General features: G+C 40.3%; 2 long non-coding RNA genes across 2 annotated transcripts; one reads left to right on the forward strand and one right to left on the reverse strand.

The window, feature by feature from the left end:
- Window positions 1-163: 163 nt before the first annotated feature.
- On the reverse strand, window positions 164-8037 carry LOC126925886 (uncharacterized). Its single transcript, XR_007714180.1, has 4 exons — window positions 7915-8037; window positions 7588-7642; window positions 1047-1184; window positions 164-835 (listed from the first exon to the last, which is right to left on the reverse strand). It is a non-coding gene; the product is annotated as an uncharacterized LOC126925886 (long non-coding RNA).
- Window positions 8038-8247: 210 nt separating this feature from the next.
- LOC126925884 (uncharacterized) lies at window positions 8248-21679 on the forward strand. Its single transcript, XR_007714178.1, has 4 exons — window positions 8248-9672; window positions 10014-11020; window positions 20122-20362; window positions 20509-21679. It is a non-coding gene; the product is annotated as an uncharacterized LOC126925884 (long non-coding RNA).
- Window positions 21680-22452: the final 773 nt, after the last annotated feature.

A 22452-nucleotide genomic window follows, 5' to 3' on the forward strand; every position in this document is an offset into this window, starting at 1 on the left:
TTTCTATCCTCATTGGCCAATTTTAAAATTACTCAGTAGAAGTCAGTATTCTAAAATTACAATGGATTTCTATCACAAATAAATAATATTTTTAAACAACCTAAAATTCTTTATTATTAAATTGTAGAAAATTTATTATAAGTATTATCGAAGTTGATATTCTATCTCTTTTATTAGTATAAAAACTATACGAATTTGCTATTTTCCAATCGATAATTGCGCAAGCGCTATCCATCAGAAGTACAGAGTTGTTTGTCGGTCAATTCGCGATTATCATGATGCGGGATTCGCGATACAGATGGCGACGTTGCGCTCGTTAAACAAGTCTTGCCACGCGTGCCGGCGAAATAATGGAAATCATCGTCTCGTTGCCGGCTCGTGTACGTCGGCCTTCCCTTTCCTGCACGTATACATTGCGTACGGTGGTGTGCGCTCAACGTGCAGCCCGCATACACGTACACGTGCCCCGGGGGGTAGGGTTTCTGGATCCCTTGTTCTTTCCGCCGCGAAAAGAAGGGGTTTTTGCAATTGGCTGCCAGCCGTCTGTGTGCCGCGAATTCGCGAACGAGACACACGGTTCGAGTATGTGAACAGCCAGTGCACTCCGTCAAAGGATAATCCATCGCGAAAATATTTTCTGGACTGCATGCTCCTTGATCCATACGAGTTTCTGTAAAAAGATTTTGCTAGTTCGTGAGTGGTCACTACGTCAAATGAGAGTTATTCATCGGAACTTCAAGACAGCTCGATAGTCTCGAGATTCAGATTCGAGGGAGGGAAATTTGCGACCGGTAGTGATGGGAACAACGTATTCGCAAGCAACGGCTACGGTATTCTGTAAATAAAGGAACTGTTAACTATCTGAACTTACATATTTGTGAAAGTGTTATATAGTAGTATAGTATTTATTAATTTCAACCAACACATCTAGAAATGAACTTGGTTAACAGAATTATCTGCCTCATACTGCATTCTTCTAATCTAAAGTTCTTATTTGAGTCTTATGTGAAAGTGTTGTTATATAGAAATACATTTGAAATACATACTCGTGTTTCTGATATTTTGCAATGATCGACGAATCGGTTCCATCACTACCTCAAGATTCTGTTCTCCTTCAAGCTTCCCATGATTCTTTACGTTTTTCTCTTTATTGAGGTAGTACTCGCAGTAACTCAATAATGGATCTGAAATTACAAAGTGTGTTAATGAAATTGCTACAAAAATTAGAACAATTCATGTGTATATCGTTCGCGATGGGCACGCCAATTTCGTGGTACGCCCCTGGCTCCCGTCGTTGGGGCAGAGAGACACACGACGACGATCAACCAAAGGAACGAGAGAAGGTACCGGGTGTGCGTGAGGGCAGTGATCTCTCAGGGAGCGGCGACCTAACATACGAACGAACGGTGTTCGATAGATATAGGATATATACATCGTCACGTTCTTTTCTCCGTTGTTTCCTATGTCGTTGGATTTTCTACGGTTAGAGATGTCTACGCACGGGTCCATGGGATGCGGCGACGTTCCTGTTCTCACTGGACTACCGAGGTAAAGAACAGAATTCGCATTTCCGCTGTTTTTCGTGCTGCCGGTTGATTCTGGCACGCGTTCGCAATTGCCGATCAAATGGAACGGGATCAAGTTCAGTATGCGAATCTGACGAATCGACTCTAAGGAGAATAATCATAGTTAATGATTCGAATTATCAAAAATCGATACTTAATTTGATTTGATACTGCACACTTGCCTACTTTGGACAAAATAATTTGTTTGAATGTACACTACCATTCATAAAAATTTGGACGCTTGATACAATTAAAACATTTAAATTAAAACATTAATATTTTAATATTAATATTATATCTTTAAAATTACGATAGAAGTCTATTTCTCTACTGTTAATTCTTTGTTGTTTGCCATACCTGAGGTCAAATGTTTCACCAAATTACAGCTAGAATATTTTTTTTATATAAACTTGTCGAATGTGTTTGTAAACACATACTTCGCTTATTCTATGACTTAGTACGACGCTTATTTTCATTATTGGATAAGCACATTTAACGTCACTTAACTTAGGTTTTACTTTAGGATTTCTTACTTTTCTGTTTATATTAATTAATATCAACTACAGTTTTCATCAATATTTACTAAATGTAAATGGTTACCCGAGATTAGATTAAAGAGCTTTATTTGAAGAATATTTTATGTATTTGCGATTATTTGAAAGCGTTTAAATACTTATGCACGTTAGTGTACGTAATGATTCAAACGTAAGACGAAATACGGACTTTCAACGTTAATTTCCTTCTTTGAATGCTAATTACGTTCTTGGCAGTATTCTACGAGAATCGCAATTGTTTAAGATATCGAAGCGTGATATTAACAGTGCACAGGAATTTTTGAGTTCCGAGATTGATCGATACATATATCGATTAACATATTGACGAGATAACTAAAAACCGATCATCTCTATCGATCTTCTTATCGTCATTTGCAATCCTCGAGCCGATTGAAACGCGGGAAGCGACGTCGAGCAAGTTCAAGCGTACATAATGTTATCGGGCTATTCGATCGTGCGAGGTTAAAGAAGCAAGGAGAGTCCTAGGTTAGGCTAATGAGATCGTAAACCATAGAAGGTCGGGGTCATATGGTCAATTCTATTGTCAATAACAACAAAAGAGGTGATAACATATTAATAAGCAATTCATATCGAAGGTTAAAGGAAAACAGTAAATGACGTAATACAAATTACTTTAAACACTAATGACCACCGGCATGCGAGTACGATTTTCCATAATTAAAATAAATTCATGCAGTTTAGTTAGTGATTTTAAAAGAATAAGAATTTTTTGTAGTTATTTTAATTAATAATAGTACGATGTTCGAAATCAAACTTTTCGAATTCTCTGCAGAACCTCGATTTTGTATTTGGCCATGAATGCGTTAATATAATCACTAACGATAGTAGCGCTGGTCACCCACCTTGCGGCCGTTTTTTTCAATCTATTAAAATTTTATTGCATGCATTGTAATAAGTTTCTTTAACTACATAATTTCGTATTTCATGACTTATTGTAAATAATGTTAAAAAGCCACTCTGCTTAATTCTTCAAATGATACGTTTAATTTTATTACTTTTTTAAACGAATCGTACCTGAAACTGATATACAGTGGTTCACGGAAGTATTCTTACACTTCCAAAAACTTTTTAAGTATGTGCATACACATTACACAAAATATTTTGAAATTTCATTGGCATCATTTCATAACGGGACACGATTATCGCGATGGCACTGATAAAATGTGCAACAGATCTGAAAATGTATACAGATATTACAAGATGTTTATTGGATGAATAGTCGAGTATTCACATATTGGTAAGGCACGATATATGTATAATGAAATCTTTATCATCTTTAAGACTAACTGTATTTTTAAGGTTACTATTCATACTCTATACTAACTTTTTCACTAAATATATGTTTGCAACGAAAATCTTCTAACTCTTTCATACATTTTCGGATCGATTTCAAATATTACTACAATAATCCTGATAGTCGTATCTCATTACAGTGCCAACGAAATTTCAAATAATTTCGTATAATGCACATAATATATTCATAAAATCGTAAAATAAATTCCTTGGTAAGTATTCGAATACTTTCGTGAGATACTATACAAGATGATTTTCAATGGTTCATAGAATCTCCATCTCGAGTAAATTGGCGGACATTGCAATGTTCAGCCTGCACCGTCTATCCTAAACTTTTCTTCCCCATACTCTAGCATACGGGGCGGGGCCGTTGCAGTGCATCGAAAGAGAAATTTTTCCGGCGGTTGTTGGCCCAGCCCCACGACGAACGGATACTAGGGTGTTTCCCACATGAATGGCAGAGCAGTGGAGGCACATTGCAAGCAAGCTGCAGCGCTGCAGTAGGCCTGTGGGCCAAGGTTCTCTCTCTCTCCCTTTTCTTCCTCTCTTCCGTACTCCTTTCTACTTGCTTTTTGTCTTGGATATTCTCTTTATCTCGACTACTTTTACAGATGAAAAACTGCTTGCAACCAGGAACGAATCAACAATCACGACTAGGTATTTCATTATTATTTTTGGGATATTTTATTGAACTCTCCCATAACGTTATTTTGTTATTTTTGTGTCTTCGACGTTCAAGTTGCAGTTGCATTAAAATATCAATATATTTTTTATTGTAGGAAGTTGCAGAAACTTTAAAATGAGAAGTCACCCAATCAGCTGAAATGGCAGTTAGCCAAACCGCCTCATATTCCAGTTTTGTTTAATTGTTTAGCACGATACGTTTTATTTCCCGGATGCAGATGCACTCGGGGTCCCCTCCATTCAGCCACTCTTCTAAGATCTCCCGAAGTTAACAGGCGTGACCCTTTCCCTTCTGGAGTTTTTCATGCGGACCCACCTGGTCTTTCATTGGCCAGGGGCTAAATGAGAATTTTTCCGATATGGCCTGTTGGGCCGGCCCTCTATTTATACGTTTCCCCATCGATGGTAGCCACATTGTACTGCCGCTTTTATCGTTGCAACTTTTCTGTATCAAACAAATTTGTTTCCATTATTATTAATTCTGCAACCTTTCATCCTCTTTATGTTTCGAGTATATTATATTTTAAAATTTGTAGATATGTAAAGCGTTACTCGATGGAAAATCGTGCACTGTTACGGGAAAGAAATACGCCATTTTCTGTCTCTGGTCTGTCTAGCCGAAGAGCATCGAGTTATTCTACATCGGTGGAGGCTCACAAAGCTATGTATATACCTACTATCGATGCTGTGCGCAGTGCACATACCTGCACCGTGGTTACGCAGGTGTGCGTGACCTTTTCTCTTGCCGGGAATCGCTCAACTTTGCAGAAGAATCGCATTTTTCTGCGTAAGCTCGTTTCCCGTGTTCGATGGCAGGTGCATTCCTATACGATGCGTTTCCATCCTGATGTGTCGCTTCCTGTACCAGCTATATTTTGTTTTCATGTGCAAGCTTATTTTAGTTTTGGAGATACTTTGCGGTCAATTTGTATATTAGATGGAGGTTAGATAATACTGAATTCTTAACAATTAGTATCGATAACTTATAATTATTCTTATTTCATTTATAGAAGTCTATAGTTAACTTATAACTATATCTATTTTGCTAAACAACGACTACTAAACAAAGATCTAAATAAACTCAAGAGGAATATGATCATGCAAGAGAAGGAAAGTACAACTGGTCTTCAAACAAAATTTTCTCATAAAAAAAGGGGGAGTAGCGGCTGGTAGCCTAGTCGGTACATTCTGTATCGCTTTTTTCCGCGTCGTGGCAGCATAGCGTGCACACAGAGACGGTAGCGGTTGTCTGTAGCTAGGTTGAGGTTGCCGGAGGCCGCTTCTCGTCGTCTCTCGCTCGTCTAGTCGTGGCAAGGTGCATGCTCGGCATCGTGCACGCACGAACACGCAGAAAGCAATCGTTGGAGCAGCGTGTCTGGTAGGTACTATAGGGGAAACACTGGAGACCAGATGCATTCGACCGGTATTACTGTATATAATACTAAGATCACTTTTGAATAATGCGGATTTTCTCAGAAGTTGACGGTATAGCCGAGCCATACTCGATTCCATGAGTCACCATAAAGTTCTAAACTAAGAGAGACTTGAAAATATTACGAAGAATGTCCGCGATGAAAAATAATTGAAATCTAGATGACGAAATTTGGAGGAAATATACTGTCATAGATATTGATGTATCGGAAAAAGAGTTCTAGAAGGTTAAAACAGCAAAAAGAATGGCCGAAATGCAGTAGTAGAAAGGAATGCCCGTGCGAAGCGGAGATCCAACATGCGATGAAACCGGCCCTGGGAGCGCACAAAGCCGCGGGGGCGTTCATTTTACGCATCGACAGTAATGATGACGTTTTGTGAGCGCAAAAGTACAAATGCGCCTTATTCCACTTTGGTCTAATCTAACATATCCTTGTTCTCCTTTTATTTTTAGACCAGCTTGGAACTTCCACTAACAAAATAATACCAACCTAACCTATACGAACAAGTTCGAAAATCGTGCAATTTGAGGAGAATCATCAGGCGAATATTTAAGAGAGATATTGGAAACTGGTCGAAGAAGGGAGACAGAGAGGTTCCTTTACGTCCGCGGGGCTTCGGTGTCAACAGGTTTTATTTTTGCCCCGCGAAAAGGCCAAGGTCCTCTCCTGCCCCTACCGTGCATACCCGCCAACAGTCCCCTGCCCGCACGCCGCCCCTTTTCCCTTCTTTCCATCCGGATCCCCTCCATCGGCATCGTCGACGTGTCCTCGATAGGTGGGGAGGCTCCTGGGGGATGCTATGAAGAACCTTCTGGATTAATACCCGCACCTCAGGAGAATTTGCTCCACAACTCTGTTCTAAAGGTTCTATGAAGCCAATACTTTGATAACACAACAATTTCCTGTAAAGGATATATCTACTTATGGAATATTTCTTTGTTAATTATTTTAAAGTAACTAAGGGTCTAGAAGAGCGATAGACCGTGTTTGTAGTTTCGTCGTACATATAAATTCCAGGAGGAAATGCACAGGCAATCGGCCGCAATTGGGGTGATACAGGCAGAGTGCGACTGAGGGAGAGAGAGAAAGATAGAGAGAGAAATCGAAAAAAATAGCGGCTAGGGAATGGAGTAGATGACGGAGAGAAAAAAAACGACAGAAAACACACGAAATATAGGGGTATATGACAAAGAGGAAGCAAAAGGCGGGGAGGCGGGCAGAGAAGCAGAAAGAAAGAAAAAGATGAAAAATGAAACGGAAAGAGAACAAGCAGTCTAGCCCTGTATATGTGGATGGATGTGTTTGAGAGGGAGAGTCGAAGGGGACGAAGGAGCATGAGATGTAGCAGTGATAGGTTCGAAGCATCTTAGACCAATTAAGCACAAGAGTTTCTGTTCCTACCTTTTATTATTAATGTTATATTATCTACTATTTTAGAGATCCAAAATCAAAGTTTTCCAAGAGACACAACCTAGATCATCGAAAAATTCCAAACCATATTAAATTTTGAGATCTAGCCACGAGTCGGAATTATTTTTTCCATCAAAAATTGTTCAGAAACTCGACGCAGAGAGAGAAACGAGTGTCCATCACTAGACTGGAGGTTCAGTTGAAGCAAGAAGAACAAGAAGAACCAGGGAGTGCATTGAACAAGGACAGGTAGACAATCAAAAGGAGAGGGGATCAAGTCGTCGTGGTGAGCAGGGGAAGGGTTTTAGGGGGGAGGGAGTAGAGTGCAGCGGCCTGGTTGCCTATACTCCGCGTGACTATAGGTAGTCCGGCTAGGCTAGAGTCCGCGTATAATGTATTCTCGAATATCGTGCACTCTCTCGTGATCAATATAAGCTCCGACGGGGGCCGGAGATGCACGAAGATCCACCTCCTCCTTCCTCGACCCGCCCGGACGATGTTTTTTCGTGCGGAGTGCAACGCACGCTGGATCGCGAGAACTGCACTCGCTCTCCCCCTCTCCACGACTCTTTATTTCTCTCTCTCTTTCTCTTCTATAAGGGCTGTCTGTTCTTGTCCGATACTTACCGACTCGCTCTGCTCTTTCATCCTCGATTATATATCCGTGACAGTGTCGAAGCGGCTTGAAGAGGGGAGAGAAAGAACGAATATTATAATCTTGGGAATTATTTAAGTTCTCTCGTTAGAGGGAACTCATGTTTCTACAGTTAATGAATGATCAGATACGATGCTATGTGGTAGGTGTTGCATAGGTAACATTGCGATTAAAATGGCACAAATGTGGCAGCCATATTGCCTGGTAGAAGATCATAAATTTCTAAGTTTTGGTAGAATTTGTTGATCAATTTTTAATCGCTTTTTGAGAACAATATGTTTTATCTTGAATCTAATTACCGAGGTGTTTGAAATAGGCGTGAAATACCGAATGGCTGGAATACTGGTGGAAGGTGGCAGCGAAGCGTGATGGACGAAATCTTCTCGGCTCGATTGAGCGATATTCACTCATATGAATTAAAGTTTAAGCCTGCACACCTTCACCGACACTTGGCTCCTCTGCTTATTGACTCCTGCTGCCTCTCCGCGGCCCCTTGATCAATCTTTCGAGAGTAATGAAGCCTGTGACGACAAATATTTAACATACTGGGGGCCGAGCCTCTTAGAACCGCTTTGTGATACTTCATCTATGATCTTTGCGTCAATTAATTTTTTGTTCCGATTTAATCTTCGATCGAAGAAGCTCAATGAACAGAAGTCAGGGTATCGTATGTATATTGTAAATTTTATGGGAACAAGATATTCGATCGAGGCCAATACTCTTACGTGCAATTATTCATACTGTTGTTGCTACTACAAACAAGTCTAGTAATCCGATGGATGTTTCTTTTCAATCTCAGCCGGTTTCTTTCCCTTTTCAAGAAATACGAGGGTAAAAAAGAGAGACAAAAGGGCATGCACGGAAGGAAGGAAGAAGATAAAGATTGAGAGGCAGACTGACCGGAGGAAGAAAATTGGTAGAGGCAGGCTCGTGTACGTTCCAGAAAACTGGCCGCCATGTCGGCCTCCACCACCCCCACTACATACCTATATGCAGCCAGCAGCACGAGATATCGTCCATTGCACTTTTCAAGCTTTCATGTGAACGCACTATACATGTATACGCATGTGCTTCTGCCTATGTGGACAGGCGGCAAGCTCACACGTATCCAGCGGTAGCTTCCCGTAAGAGGAGAGTCCGCTCAGTGCACAGGAAAATAAAATCATCCGGTGACATTTTACTGTTACATCAGTCCAACATGAAATACATATTACGAATGTTACAAGATCTGCATATCTGTTAGTATAGCGGGGAATTAATCCCCAAGGTATAAGTATTCTTCGTCATTATGCACTCTAAGTATGAGGGTATAGAATATAATGCTTGACTTATCTTTCTTATAGGGAATTGAAATGATTGAAATAGAGGTAATAGAGGTACATAGAAAAGGACTGACATAGTAGCACATCCTAGTTTATCAATATTTAATATTTTTACTACTGGTAAAGCTCAAAGATGATAACTTACAGTCTTGTACAATCACTCAATACTGGACCTTTCAAAAGCGGTTCTCCGATTCTCCTTGAAAGAGTAACACATATATCGTTCGTCACAGGGAGATATAAAGGGTAAAATCATCAGTAAAAATTAAACAGAATCAGAAGGATGTCGCAGGTGGTATTTTCGCTGCACGCTGGCTGATTTTCTAAGTCGACCTTAGGCGGGATAAAAGGGGGAGGGGGCTGTCTCCCACTCAATTGCAACGAGCTGGCAACGCTATTGGCAAGTGGCAACGCTGGCCGACTGCACGAGGGAGGGGTAAGAGTGAAACTATAGTAATGTGGAGTGGGGTCGATGGTCCCCCACTGGTTACGCCACTGGCACTGAATTTCGCACGGTCTAAACGGAGAGTTGACTGAGAGGAACAGAGACGGAACACGACAGACCACCGACTGCAAGAGGGTGAGAGGGCAAAGACCAGACGGAGAAAGAAAAAGGGAGAGAAATAGAGAGAAGAGGCAGCCATGTGCGTCTCCGAGCAGCCTCGAAGCTCTCTGCAACTATACGAACGTTCGGCTTCGTTCCCGTTCTCCTTCGCGCCGAATTCGTGCTAGCGTGTAAGTACGTTTACCCTGTCGAGTCCTCCCACCTTCCTACCCCTCCGTCCAGCCAACCCAGTAGCCACCCCCTCTCAATCTCCGTCTCTGTTCCTCCACTTTCCACCCCCGCGGAAAAGCAAATTCTCTCCGTGTCACTGAACCCGGCCGTCTGACCCCGTCGTTCGGTTTTTCCGCACGAGATGCCTCGACCTCGTCTCCGGAAGTAGGATGAGACTCTCCTTTTTCACACTTGTGGTGTTTGTTACTACATAATTCTAAAAAAAAAAACTAATTTTTCTATATATGTTATCATTATAGGTACTTTATCTAACATATTTCATAAATAATTCCTGTTGCAGAGATATGAAATCTGGGAAGGTTTGTCACTGGAGTATGTTGCATCACACAAGGACCAATGAAATTCCCGGTGCATCAAATAAGCGGCATCCTTTTTTCTCCGCTCCTCGAGCTCCCAATGAAAAAGATGATGCGAGGGCCGACGCGTGTGGAACACGAAGTGCAGCCGGGACCGTGGTTGATCGTTGTCGGGGAGCAAAGGTGCAAGCTTGATAGTCCGCCGTTCCGTTCGTTCCGCCGTTCCTCCCGTCCGGGTTCCACCGTCCATGTCTCGGTTCGTTCGCTGGTTCAGCTGGCGTCCCACGGCACGCAGTCTGTCGCTGTCACCGACGAAGCTCGCTTCTTGTATAGCCGTATGCCCGAACAACCAGTACGTGTTCCTCCATCCGACGTTTTCCGTCGTTTCTTTATTTTTAAATATGTCTACGTAGAATTTCTTTGTGCTATTTCAAGTCCCTTTTCTACTAATTTTCTGAAAAAAGCACGGTGTTTTAACGAGTGAATTTCAGTCCCCTCCCGCGGTTATTTAACATGGTTACGTATTTTCAGAAACACTTCCGGTAGAGGAAACTCGATTATCGGATACCAACTGTCAAAGTTCTTCGAAAGTTTCAATCATTTTCTAGGGGAATTCTAGTTTTTTGAGATTATTCTGGAAGTATGGTGAATTTAAGCTCGAGAATATTCTTGGATACGATTTTCCCTGAAATCGGTCGCGCGAATCGCGATTGTGACCGTGACTGGAAGGTGACATGGTATCTTCCCATGAGTGACGCGGGTGTCCAGTAAAGTGGCAAGTGTTTTCTTCTCTCTCCTTGGATCTGGAGACGTCGGTTTTTCCCCGGTTAATTGTGCTGTGTGACGGGTGTGTGCGTGCAGTGTGTCCACACAGTGTATGGTCGACGTGGTGAAGATTCAGGCGAGTCCTTATGTAGCTCTGGAATATCTGGTGTAATCGATGAGGATAATTGTAGGAGATGTGCTGCAGGCAGAATCTATTATTTCATAGGTAAGTGAATAGCAAATAAGGCAATATATTATCTATTTACCTATATATTAGGTAATTTGTTAATACTTTAGGATACCAGTCCTTTTTATTGTTTCAATTAATCATGTTCATTAATATCTTATGGGTATAGGTTTTTATTTTGTGCATTTGAGTTTGATAACCAGAAGCTCTGGCTTTGGAAATGAACGATCGATGCAAATGAATGTTAACCCTAACTTCGGTGCACGTGGTATAGAGCGCTCGAGCAATTTATTTTTCCTTCACAATTTTCTGTTTTGTCATTCGGCCATACTTCTAATATTTCTTTAAATACATTTAAAATTTACAGTCGTAAAAATGCAGTTAACGTTTCTACATTAATAAAAAAAAAAGTTGGAGACTTTTGCAAAGAGAGGAGATCGATACTACCTTGCACCTTCCTACCGCTATTACAAAGCTACAAATCGGACAAACTTATAACCGTGTATAACTTCTGATCATCTGTATGTTATATTCTCAACTATAAAATTATTTTAGTTATTATTTTTTTTTAAATTGTTAATATGCAGTGAATTCTAGCGGGTTTTACTAAAATTTTGTAGATCATTTCATGAGGTAAATGATTCCTTTTGCTCTGTAAAGAATTCGCCTTGGTATATGGTGGAACTGCCGAAAGATGAACTTAAATTATCGAATATGATCGCAATTATTTATGCAAGAAAGGAAAGGGTCAGCAATGCTCTTTCTTCAATTTTTGATGCCTGCATAGAATTCCACGTTAATGATGGAAGGAAGTATTTTTCACCATAGAGTGATAAAATTAACCTTAACCTCTTGTTAGATATGTACATGCACTCGGGGTCAATGACATTCCCTGTTGTTTCATTTCCCCCTGTAGCGCATGCGCACGTTTTGACAGGTCCGAGGCGGCGAAGATGTTTCTAAGAGAAGTATATGTATGTATGTATGGACGCCAACATCTTTGTTTCGGCTCGGAATCAAATTCTTCACCTTTTAATAATACATTTGGCCGAAAAATGTGATTACAATGCACAATTTTCTACTAGAGATAAAAGAGATCCATAATCTTGCCAAGATCGTTGCTACGGTTATGTTGGTAATATATACCTCAAATAAAACTAAAAAAAATTCTATTTAGTTTCTCTCCAGATATAAAACGTAATTAATTTTCTTCGTTTACTTTAATAGCTTTAATGTTGAAATAATATATTGAATTCTCAAGCAAATTATTTTCAAAAGAATAGGAAGGTTAATGCATATTTCGACAGGAAACAGCGAAGTTATTCGTTGGTAAAGGTTCCGAGAAAGCATTGACAGGACGTAATTTAATTTCTCTTTCCAATGATAAAGAGAACGACTGGATACAGTCAGCGAGGTAGCCGTAATATTCCATTGTGTCTTGCTTTCCATATCAAGGGGCATTGGCATTGCTTTGTTTCTAGAAACATCACACATTCTTCGAGTCATGCCACTGTGTTGCAAATCATAGCGCAGGAGATAACAAAAGAGACATTGTACCGCGACTTGAGTTGCAGATATTATGCAGCCGAGGAAATTTATTGCGTTTAGAATCGTTTGAATGATTTTGTTTTAAAAACAGACGATTTGTCGTCTTTTTTCAGCTCGTGAGGGAAACAAATTATGCTACATACATATATTTTATCCACACGTTCTACCTCTTCTACTTGAAATTGTATTCTACCGACGCCATATTGAAATGGCGCGCTACAACTGAGCGGTTCCCGTTGAACCAAGATTACAGCAGCAGAATTATTTTTCGGTAAACAATATTACTGTTATATTTATGTGAATGTTAATTCACGTCTATATACCATAAAGCGAAATGTATAAATTACTTAAAAAATGGAAGTTATATAAATTGTAGGTTGCTTGTAATTTTGAAATACTTATAGTTTTTCTATATTTATTTTAGCGTAGTGGTGCGGTGTGGTTGACGTGTTTGCAAATGGCCTCAATGCTCGGCTCCTCTGCGTTTGTTTTCTCCTTCGTTCTTTTTCACCATCACGTGGCTGTGTAGATCGATCGAATCAACGTGCTTTGGATGTAGCAAAATGAGAATGCTAAAAAAGTATAGACCGCTGGAAGACAGATAAATGCACGAGAATTGGCGATTTATCACACTCTTGGAACTCGAAGCGCATTGTCGTTAGTTTCGATAACTTATCGGCAGCGATTGTTTCGAGTGAAAAAGAGACACGGCTGATGAAAATTAGAGGCTGACGGAAAATGCTTCGGGTTTGGACGGGGTTTTTTACAATTTTTCCTCCTTTCCGTCTCTCTAATCTTGTGGCAGTTCGCAACTCATATATATTAGTTTCTTCCCGGAACCAATATTCGATTCCTCTGGACACGCGATGTTTTTTGTTTACGGGACTAGAGACTCATAAAGTACGTTCAATTGATTCCAAATTGGGCCGCAAAGACGATAGGTTTTTTCCATGAATGAGAAGTCGAATGTTTTTTTTAGATTTTTCCCAGTCGGTAAGGTAGGCGAAGGATCGAGAATTGAAAGTTCGAATGGGAAGCTTGTACGAGGGGACACGAGAACCGAAAAAGACACCCGCGAGCGAGATCAATACCTCGCCGGTGCAATGTACTCCCGCGGTCTCCTCGTTGCAGCTCGATTGATTGTTCGCGAACGAAAAACGAGTGGCGAACGGAAAAAGCGAACCGGAAGTGAAAACCATCTATATAAGTAAAGAAGAAGCTGTACTTTTAATCAAACTTTAACACACGAGCTATGTGTGCAATTAATTTGGAGACTGGAGAATAAAGAGAAAGGAGGAAACTTAAATGTAATTAAGATCACTTTAGTAGTTGGTAAAACGTTTGGTTCGTGGAACTGAAAGTAATAATGATCGTGTAGTCAGTTCCCTGATCGGTCACAATGATTTTCACTTATTTTAAAATTATTCTGAAGTTTCTTTATATAATTTTTTAGTTTCTTATCGTATCGTGGAAAAGAAGAATGTAGCCAAGTTGGCGGCTTTTTCCAAATTGAATCGAAGCAAGCGGTGAGAACGCTAGGAAGGGAAGACGGAAACGGAAACTAGTTCCGGCCAAGATCAATACCTAAGTTGTGCAACAGACTGTCTGGCGCAAGCCTTGTTCCTTGCTTGCGTGTTCCCCGTGCGCGGCACGCAGCGTGCAACGCCTCGTTGCAACCGGTGCAACGTGCAATGCCACGATTTACTCGCGTCACGGACACACGCATGGCTACTCTTATCTAGCCGGCTATTGGCTAGGTCAGTGTAATTGATATTAAGACTCGATACTTGCTACACGTGTTTGTTAATCATAAAAAAATTACATTACATATAATTACATGTATCCCCAATAACATAAGATGCATATCCGTTTAATCAGTTGTTAGTTTGTTAGATTTTAATCACAGTAAAAGTTGCGTTCTAATCAATCTGTTTCTAATAATATCTCTTAATTGCGCACTAAAATTGAATTATACGAACGATATTTTAGATTCTTTAAGATATCTCAGTTAGGTCTGTGATTAGGTTCATGTTTTTTCTTGAGGGTGAGTCGTCGTGTGATTCACGAATTGCACTTGCTAATTTCCTATTCAGAACTCATGATACATCATCTTTGACCAGTATTCTAGCTTCGCATGATACTTGTATTTGTCTCTCCCGTTATCAGAAAATGATACTAACAGCCTGCTACGTCTCACAAATACTCCTGTTTATCTGAGCTATTTTTGCTGTTGTCGTGCGTCTGTTATTTTTAGGGAAACTCAAAGATAAAAATATTTTACACTTGAACATCTTATATTTCTATAAAACCAAAGAAATACTTAGATGTTATACCTCATAGAATCTAAAATAATATCAGAAAAGAGGCATGTATATACATACATATATAAAAATCTTAATATATGCCGTCTATCTTTAAATTAATCATAGAAGATAAGAGATTATGACATTTATGACATGACATATACATTTATGTAAAGGACAGTTAACTTAAACAAAAATGAAGATTGATCTAAGCATCGAAGAAATATTCCTGAAGGTAACAGCGATCGGCTGACGAAGTTCTGTAATGTAGCTATGGAGACGTCTGACATTGACAATGAACAATAATCTTGCGGTGTCGCGTTACACCTGCTGACTGTCCGCGTGTTCAAATCGGATGTAATTAACGCGACTCGCCAGATATTCGCAGATAGCGACAGAGCGTTAATTGGCACTGATTCGCGACACACAGTTCAAGGCCGTTGATAATTAGCTTACAGCTCGAGGACAGGTAATTGAAATTAATTGGCAACGCATGCCCTGGTGAGCCATCTTTCCTCTCTTCTTCAGGAACTTCCGCAGGATTACTGCTCGTGTCTCAAATTAAAAATTAAGAACTTTTGAAACGGCAGAAATAGTGGATATTTTTTGAACGATGAGAAATTGATGAATCAACACATCATCTAATAGCAAATTTTGTAATTGCATTATTGCAATTAGATGTTTCCTATTAATGGAATGATGACTGCAACTTTTGCTAATAAATAGCACATTATCAGCTGATAAGCCCAGACTTGTAAATTATATCGACGTTCATCGAACAACGCAGGAGCTCTGAGAGAATTTTCGTTGGTCGCCGACTGTGCGGTTTTATTTTTCAAGTTCGTTGCGATATTTCTCCGCCGATAAAGCGTAATCTTATCTTAGCGTCGGTCGACGGTTACGTAAGCAGATACGAATTTGGATTCTGGAGTGTGTCACAGACAGGATTGCCCTGCGACCATTTACATAATTGCAACAATAGGTCCGCGAGCAAAGAAACGTGCCCGGCATCAAACGATTTAATGGAGATATTAATTTATCGAATCAGGGATGGCCGACCTTGTTCCGATCTGTTTGCTGTCACTGAACCGACTTCGCTGAAAGGGAAACCTTATCTCGTTCGCATTTTTTAAGCTTCTTTCTGAAAATATTTTACTCAACAGCCTTTCTCTATTCTAGAGTTATAACAATTATCTTGTTGTAGGTTTATTTGATGTTACACTGAGGAAGTTCGAAGGATTGCAAGAGATAGAAGTAAACCGATGTACGTAAAGGAAAAAACATAGCGATTTCGAAAAAAATTCAAAGGGCAGGGTAACGATCGAGTCGATCCGATTGTCGGTGTCTCCCCAGGAGGCAAGCTACCTATTCTATACAGAACACCCATCCAGGCCCATAATTCGTGAGTTGAGAGAGGAGCGGGAGAGAATGCACGCAGTGTGTGTTCGATCTAGCCGGTCTCTAGTAGAACGCATGCCGGTCATTGGTCGGTTTGCTCTATATGGTGGGCGGGGATAGGCGTATGGGAGTACTAAATCGAACCATGGTGTCCCTTTTTTCTATCCCTTCCTCACCCCCTCCTAAAACACTCTCTCACCCCTCCCCTCAGCTGGGCCTCTCCCCCCCTGAGTGTTCATTCAGTTCTTCTCTGTCTTCCCCATAGTCGGTGGTGAACATTTGGTTTTATCTTCGTTACGCAAGTTTTCGACCAATCTGCCCGTGGTAAGTCGTTAAATCGAAGTCTGATCAAAATTCGGATCTTCCACTTCCTATTCTATTTCCGTCGCTCTTCTGTGAACTACATAGAACACCAGAATGCAATTCCAATGTTAAAAGATACGATTGTAGTTTTGAGTTACAGAAAGTGGAATCATGATAAAGTTCTCCTAATTCTCTGGATACATAGTACTCGCTACACATATAGTAAAATTGGGACATTTTAGCTTTAACGTATTGTAACTTTACTATGATACTATGTAACTGCAATTCGTTGAGAGCCAACGTTGAGACCAACAATGAAAGAAGCTATAAATTTCCCATTCAAGATATCAAATGCAATATCAAAAGAAGGTGAAGAGCTTGCCGAGGACACTGGAAACACGTTCAAGCGTAGGGAAGGCAGATGGTAGTTAGGAGGCCGAGGTAACGCATTATAACGGCAGTCTAGTTGCATCGGCCGCTGGTCCAGATCGGCTTGATACTCGCCGAGCTGCAACCGAAGGCGAATACACCTTCGGGCAGGTCCTTTTTCCTCGGTTCGCGGCTCTCGTTCCCCCAGGACAGGATTGACCAGTTCTCCGCCGATGCAAGCTCGCAGGATATTCAAATGCGCCTGGTTGGTGTCTTTCTGTGCTTCCTTTGCCATTCGTTTCTCTTTGTTTCTTTCATGCTTTTGGGGAGAATCTTGTGACATTTATTTGCTTAGTTAACAGGAGGATCCTCAAGCAAAAAGGAACTCTGTATATAGATACTGTTGTAAGAGAAGTTTTAGACGCCATATTGCTTTCAAAGGAAGAGATTAAATAACAATGGAATATTCGATAAGCAAAGGTTTTTACTTTCGTTATGATTCTAAGATGACATTTAAATTATGTTCTTTATTTCAGTTAATTCTTTTCCGAGGTAGAACTGAAAATAAATTTTATTTCGTAGGATTGTCGGTACACGTTGGTTCCGTTCCAAGATGGAGGACGCGCGTAGGAGATATTCCACCTGTTCCAGCAGTGGAAGGTCGATTCGCTTTTCAACGGGTTAAATCGATTATCGTTTCCCATTTGGCGACCTTATTCTCCGACTCCACACTCCCATTACCTCTCATGTGTTGCTCTGTGAACGTATTAAGGTGTGCCTTACATATCGGTGTCACTCGCCATGATATTACAATCCTTACAAAAACGCCACCTTTTTCTTTCTTTCGTTCTTTGAGAACTTATACGATATTAATTCTTTTCCGCTTGGACCAATCTATAATCTTGTACAAAAATGTTCGTCTTTCAAAGTCATTGTCAGTCATTTCCACTTCCACTGTACAGAATACGTTTATATCGTTTTTAACGGATTTAATTCATGTAATGCGCACGATTTTTTCTTAATTATCGAAATTTGTGATTATATACAGAGCATAATTATTCGCAAGTGTGTGTGTCTGTATAATACACATGTAGGTTGACTGTACATACGAGCGAGACCTGATCGCATCGTGTTGCTATGGGGACGTTTCTTCTTCTCTTCTTTTACTTCTCGCTCTACTCCCCTTCTCCTCTTTTTTTCTTTTCACCGATTTCTTGCGGTTTGCGGAGAAATCTATCTCCACCGCAACCACATTTTTTTAACCATGACGATGTACCAGCGACGACAATGGGAAGGAATCCGTGTCAACCTGTGTAATTAACTTCATGCCGGTAATTTACGATTTATGAGTGTTTGATTTCCTTCGCTCATACACGAATATATCCTGGTTCAAATTAGAATCGGGATGACTCAGGCTTTTATGAAGTCTAATTATTTTTTAATATATAATTAACGCAATCTTCGAAATTTAGAGAGCAATTGTATAAATGATATAGCATGAAGGGTCTCTACGATGATTGCACGAAGAAAATCTAGATTTAGTTTCTTAAAAAATTGGGAAAGCCTTGCAACAAGTTGTTGTAGAATTAAATAAGTTAGAGAAATGGAGGATGGTGAATTATGACATTAAATTATAATAATATATTTCAATAGACACTTTTCTTTTCAATTAGAAATTATATTTAGAGTTTTAGAGTGAAATTTGTTTCCTCTGCTTGCGATTTTTCTTTTTTAAAAAACAAGGATAAATACATGTACATATTGACGGGTTCTATGAATGTAACGTGTTCTATTGTCAGGCAGCGTTACATTCCGCGAAGCAAGCCGACGTGAAAATGTATCGGCAGAGATAAAGAATCACATGTTGAAAACTGAGTCTGCGCGTAAACAAAGAGGCAGCCAATATTACTGGAATCTATATGATAAAAGCTGTGATTAACGATTGAAGTTCAAAGAGAATACTAGCGGAAAAATAATGGAACACGAAGAGGTACTTGATTCCTTTACATCCTGTTGGGCTGATGTTCAAATGCACCACATACCATAATTTCGTTACTTATCCCAATAACATCCATCAATTTCATTCTCACAGAAATATTTTTCCTTTCCAGAATACGCCATTCCTTATAAAGCCAATTTCCGAAGCTGTTCCGTTTTACAAACTACAAATCTTCCTTTGTTTCCTGGTTTCTCTCTCCACAACAAGCCCAGCGATACTTCAATTACTTCCTGAAAATACTATCCACGACCTTAAGAAAACTGTCATGAAAAAATATTGCGTCCACTAAGTACATACCTGATTGTGAAGAATAGTATGCATAAAATCGTCTGAGGAAGCCACCGTAGCAGAGAATTTCTAAGACAATAAGGGAGGAATTAGATGGACGAAAAACTAAGGGCATCAATTTGGAAGAATTATTTCAAAAATATTATGAGCAAAGTGCGTTCGGCCCTGGGATATGCAGTTCATTCACACGGCTGTGTCTCGCTAAATATAATATGGCGGTGACCCCGGTCCTCCACCGTCGACTCTTCCCCCTCCCACACCCCTTGATCCCCCCCTACTCCATCCGATGCTTCCCTAATTCAACGCCCCTGTGATTACGTCTCTGTCCCCGCGCCTCCTCGTTCCCGAGACCATTCCACTTCGCTTCTTCGTATGTATTCCCTTCTCTTTTCCTTTCTCTTCACTTCGCTTAACTTCCTTTCTTTTCTCCCCCTCCCCCCCCGCCCTCCTTCGTCCTCCCCCTCCTCCCTCCTTACATTCTCGTCTTTTGCCCCTGGAGCTTTCTATTCTCTGTCTCTCGAGGAAGAAAAACCGAGCGAGAAGAGGCCTCTGATCCTCTTATCTTTCCTGTTACTTTTACGGTTGTTCCAGTCGTACCAACCAACGATGATTGGCAGACTTGCTTGCGAGCTTTTGAGCTTTGTATGCTTAACTTTAGTTCTCTTAGAAGTTTTATGATGAAACTTTGGGGATTCTGTTTCAAACGTGCAGTAAATGTTAATTAAAATTGATTGCGGTTAAATTGGGATGAAATCCATTCTTAGTAGATTCCATCGGAGATGGTTTTATGGATTCAGGATCATTTTGAGGAGAAATTACTTGTAGAGTTTAAGAAGGGATGTTTCCATTAATATCTTGCCGCTTTCAGCAAACTCGATGATCGACTATTAGTTACTAAAAGTTCTCTCTTTTCTTGTTTCTTTACATGGTAGGAGGAGACCAAGGATGAGCCGATTGCCGAGGAATCAAGAGAGGAGTGCAGCTTTTCGTGTAGCGTACATAATTCCCGCTCGACTACTCCTGCATCCAGGTCCTTCGCCGTCTTCCAGACCTTAAGATCCGTTCACAACGAACAATCTCAACTTCCCTGTGTTTCTTTCCCCCAAGGAAACTTGGAACTTCGAGATTTACAATTCAAATCCATGGTGAATTTGTCTTTAAATGAGATCCAAGGTAAAATTAATATTATTCGCTATCGTATACATGGGTATTAAACCTAAATAATATCTTTAAAATCGATTACTCAAGCACTCTATATTCTTAAGTATAACGTAACCAGCTGGTCCGGAATACTTTTTAATCTACGGCACATATTTCAGGTCCAGGTTGTAAAACGTAATCAGTCAGTTGGAAACGGTGCCTAACATCCCTTAGGGCTGCGTGAGGAGATGGCAGAGGCCATTCAACTGTCTACGAGGCAGCAGGCAGGGGATTTTTACAACGCCCGGACTCTCTACCTACTCTCCTATATTCTTCTTGCTCTTCTTTCCTCTCTCCATCTTCTTCGTCCTCTTCTTCGTCTTGTTTCTTGTAGGATAGCCCCGGCCCTCTTTTTCTATGCTCTCCTGATCTCTCTACCAGGCAATGGCGCAGTAAACCGGGGGCCTACGCGTGAGAAGTTTGATTCTAAAACTCGAATTATATCAAATTTCATATAAAAAATATTGCCTCTAAATAACAACTGTAGAATATGCTTGTCGATCGATAGATTTATTGATGTTCAACGAGTTTGACAATTATTGATATTCCTTTACACTTGACGAAAATCATGATTAAATCCTTAAGGAAGCAGCGATTTCAGCTGTTAATTCGTCAACTTAAATGAATCTCTTAATTTTGTTAACGTGTTGTTCTTATTATTCTACTTGGCAAACTATGCTTGTAGAAGAAAAATCGAAGAAACAAGAATATAGTATTTTTATTTGTTATGATCAAATGCTATTTTGTTAATTTCCAGATGCAGTCGCAGTATTTATCCACGGACAGTAGGAAGCAGTGAAAGGAAGCTGGGAGCACATGGCGGAACGATCCAGTGATAGCTGTTATCAGCTATACTTGATGATACTAACCCGTAGATCCGAACTTGTGGGCTTTTTTATATGTATACCGCAAGCTCCTATCTACCGGTACATGTAGTCAGGCCAGCATTTAAGCATTTCGACGGAACCTCCTCCTTCTCCTTCACACACCCCTCTGCTCTCCTGAAAGCCCGCAGCACTTTCGGTTATCAACGCGTGCATTTTTTGCCAAGTAATTTTCTCGATTGTATGAAAAGAAGTGAGAAAAGGCGTGTGTGACGAATGAAAGTAGGGATGAAAAGAGCAGTATCTACCGTTCTGTCACTTCCGGTTTACTGACCAATTAATTACGAATAGTAATGTAACAATAGAAGCGTCGTAAGTCTTGAAACACAAAACATGAATGTACTTACTTTGATCGAAGCTGATTTTGTCAAACCCGTGTTCTGAGATTAGATAGAATATGCAATTTGTTGAGGCATTTCTTAATTATTCGTATGTTACATAATTATTTCTTAATAAACATCGATATTATTATGCTTTATTATATTATAAACTACTATATTACTATATGATATATTATACATGAATATCCATGAAGGGATCGATTACGAAGAGGACAGCCACATCAGCGACGACGCCTGGGTGAGGTAGTAGGTTGTATAGTAGGGAATGGAAATTCGCGATATACGAAGTCCACTGTACAACTTGCTAACTTTCCCGGTCGTCGACGCCACAACATTTCATCATCCAGCGACATCTTCAAGAAGACACTAGCCGTATCGTTACTGAAAAGAAAATCGCGAACTTTATATTGAAGCGTGCATATGTTGGTAACCGCGCGTGTGCTGAGTGCAGATAGTTTTGTTAAAGAAGAACGAAGAAGATCTATCACCATAAGCGATGCAGTAATACCCATAGACATTACTCTAAGTTACTACATATATACATTTTCTAGTAGCTGTAACATAACTATAAGACAAGGAGATTATAAAGAAAACCATATAGAAGGTGGTGGCTCCTCTTAGATGATGAAAACGTGAATGCGTGGATATATGTACGATTAATAACGAATAAAAGAGGGAGAAAAGATGAAATGAGAAAAAGGGCAATGGCGGGCGGGCTGATTGTAAAGCCTGCCGCGTCGCCGGTCCCCTGAGACCCTAACTTGTGACGTCGCGACCGATATCTCACAGGCTAGATTCTCTGGTATTGGCGATGAGTGCTGCCTTTTGCCGATCAAAA

This window comes from Bombus affinis, chromosome 16 (genome assembly GCF_024516045.1).
Source record: "Bombus affinis isolate iyBomAffi1 chromosome 16, iyBomAffi1.2, whole genome shotgun sequence".
Taxonomy (NCBI): Eukaryota; Metazoa; Arthropoda; class Insecta; order Hymenoptera; family Apidae; genus Bombus; species Bombus affinis.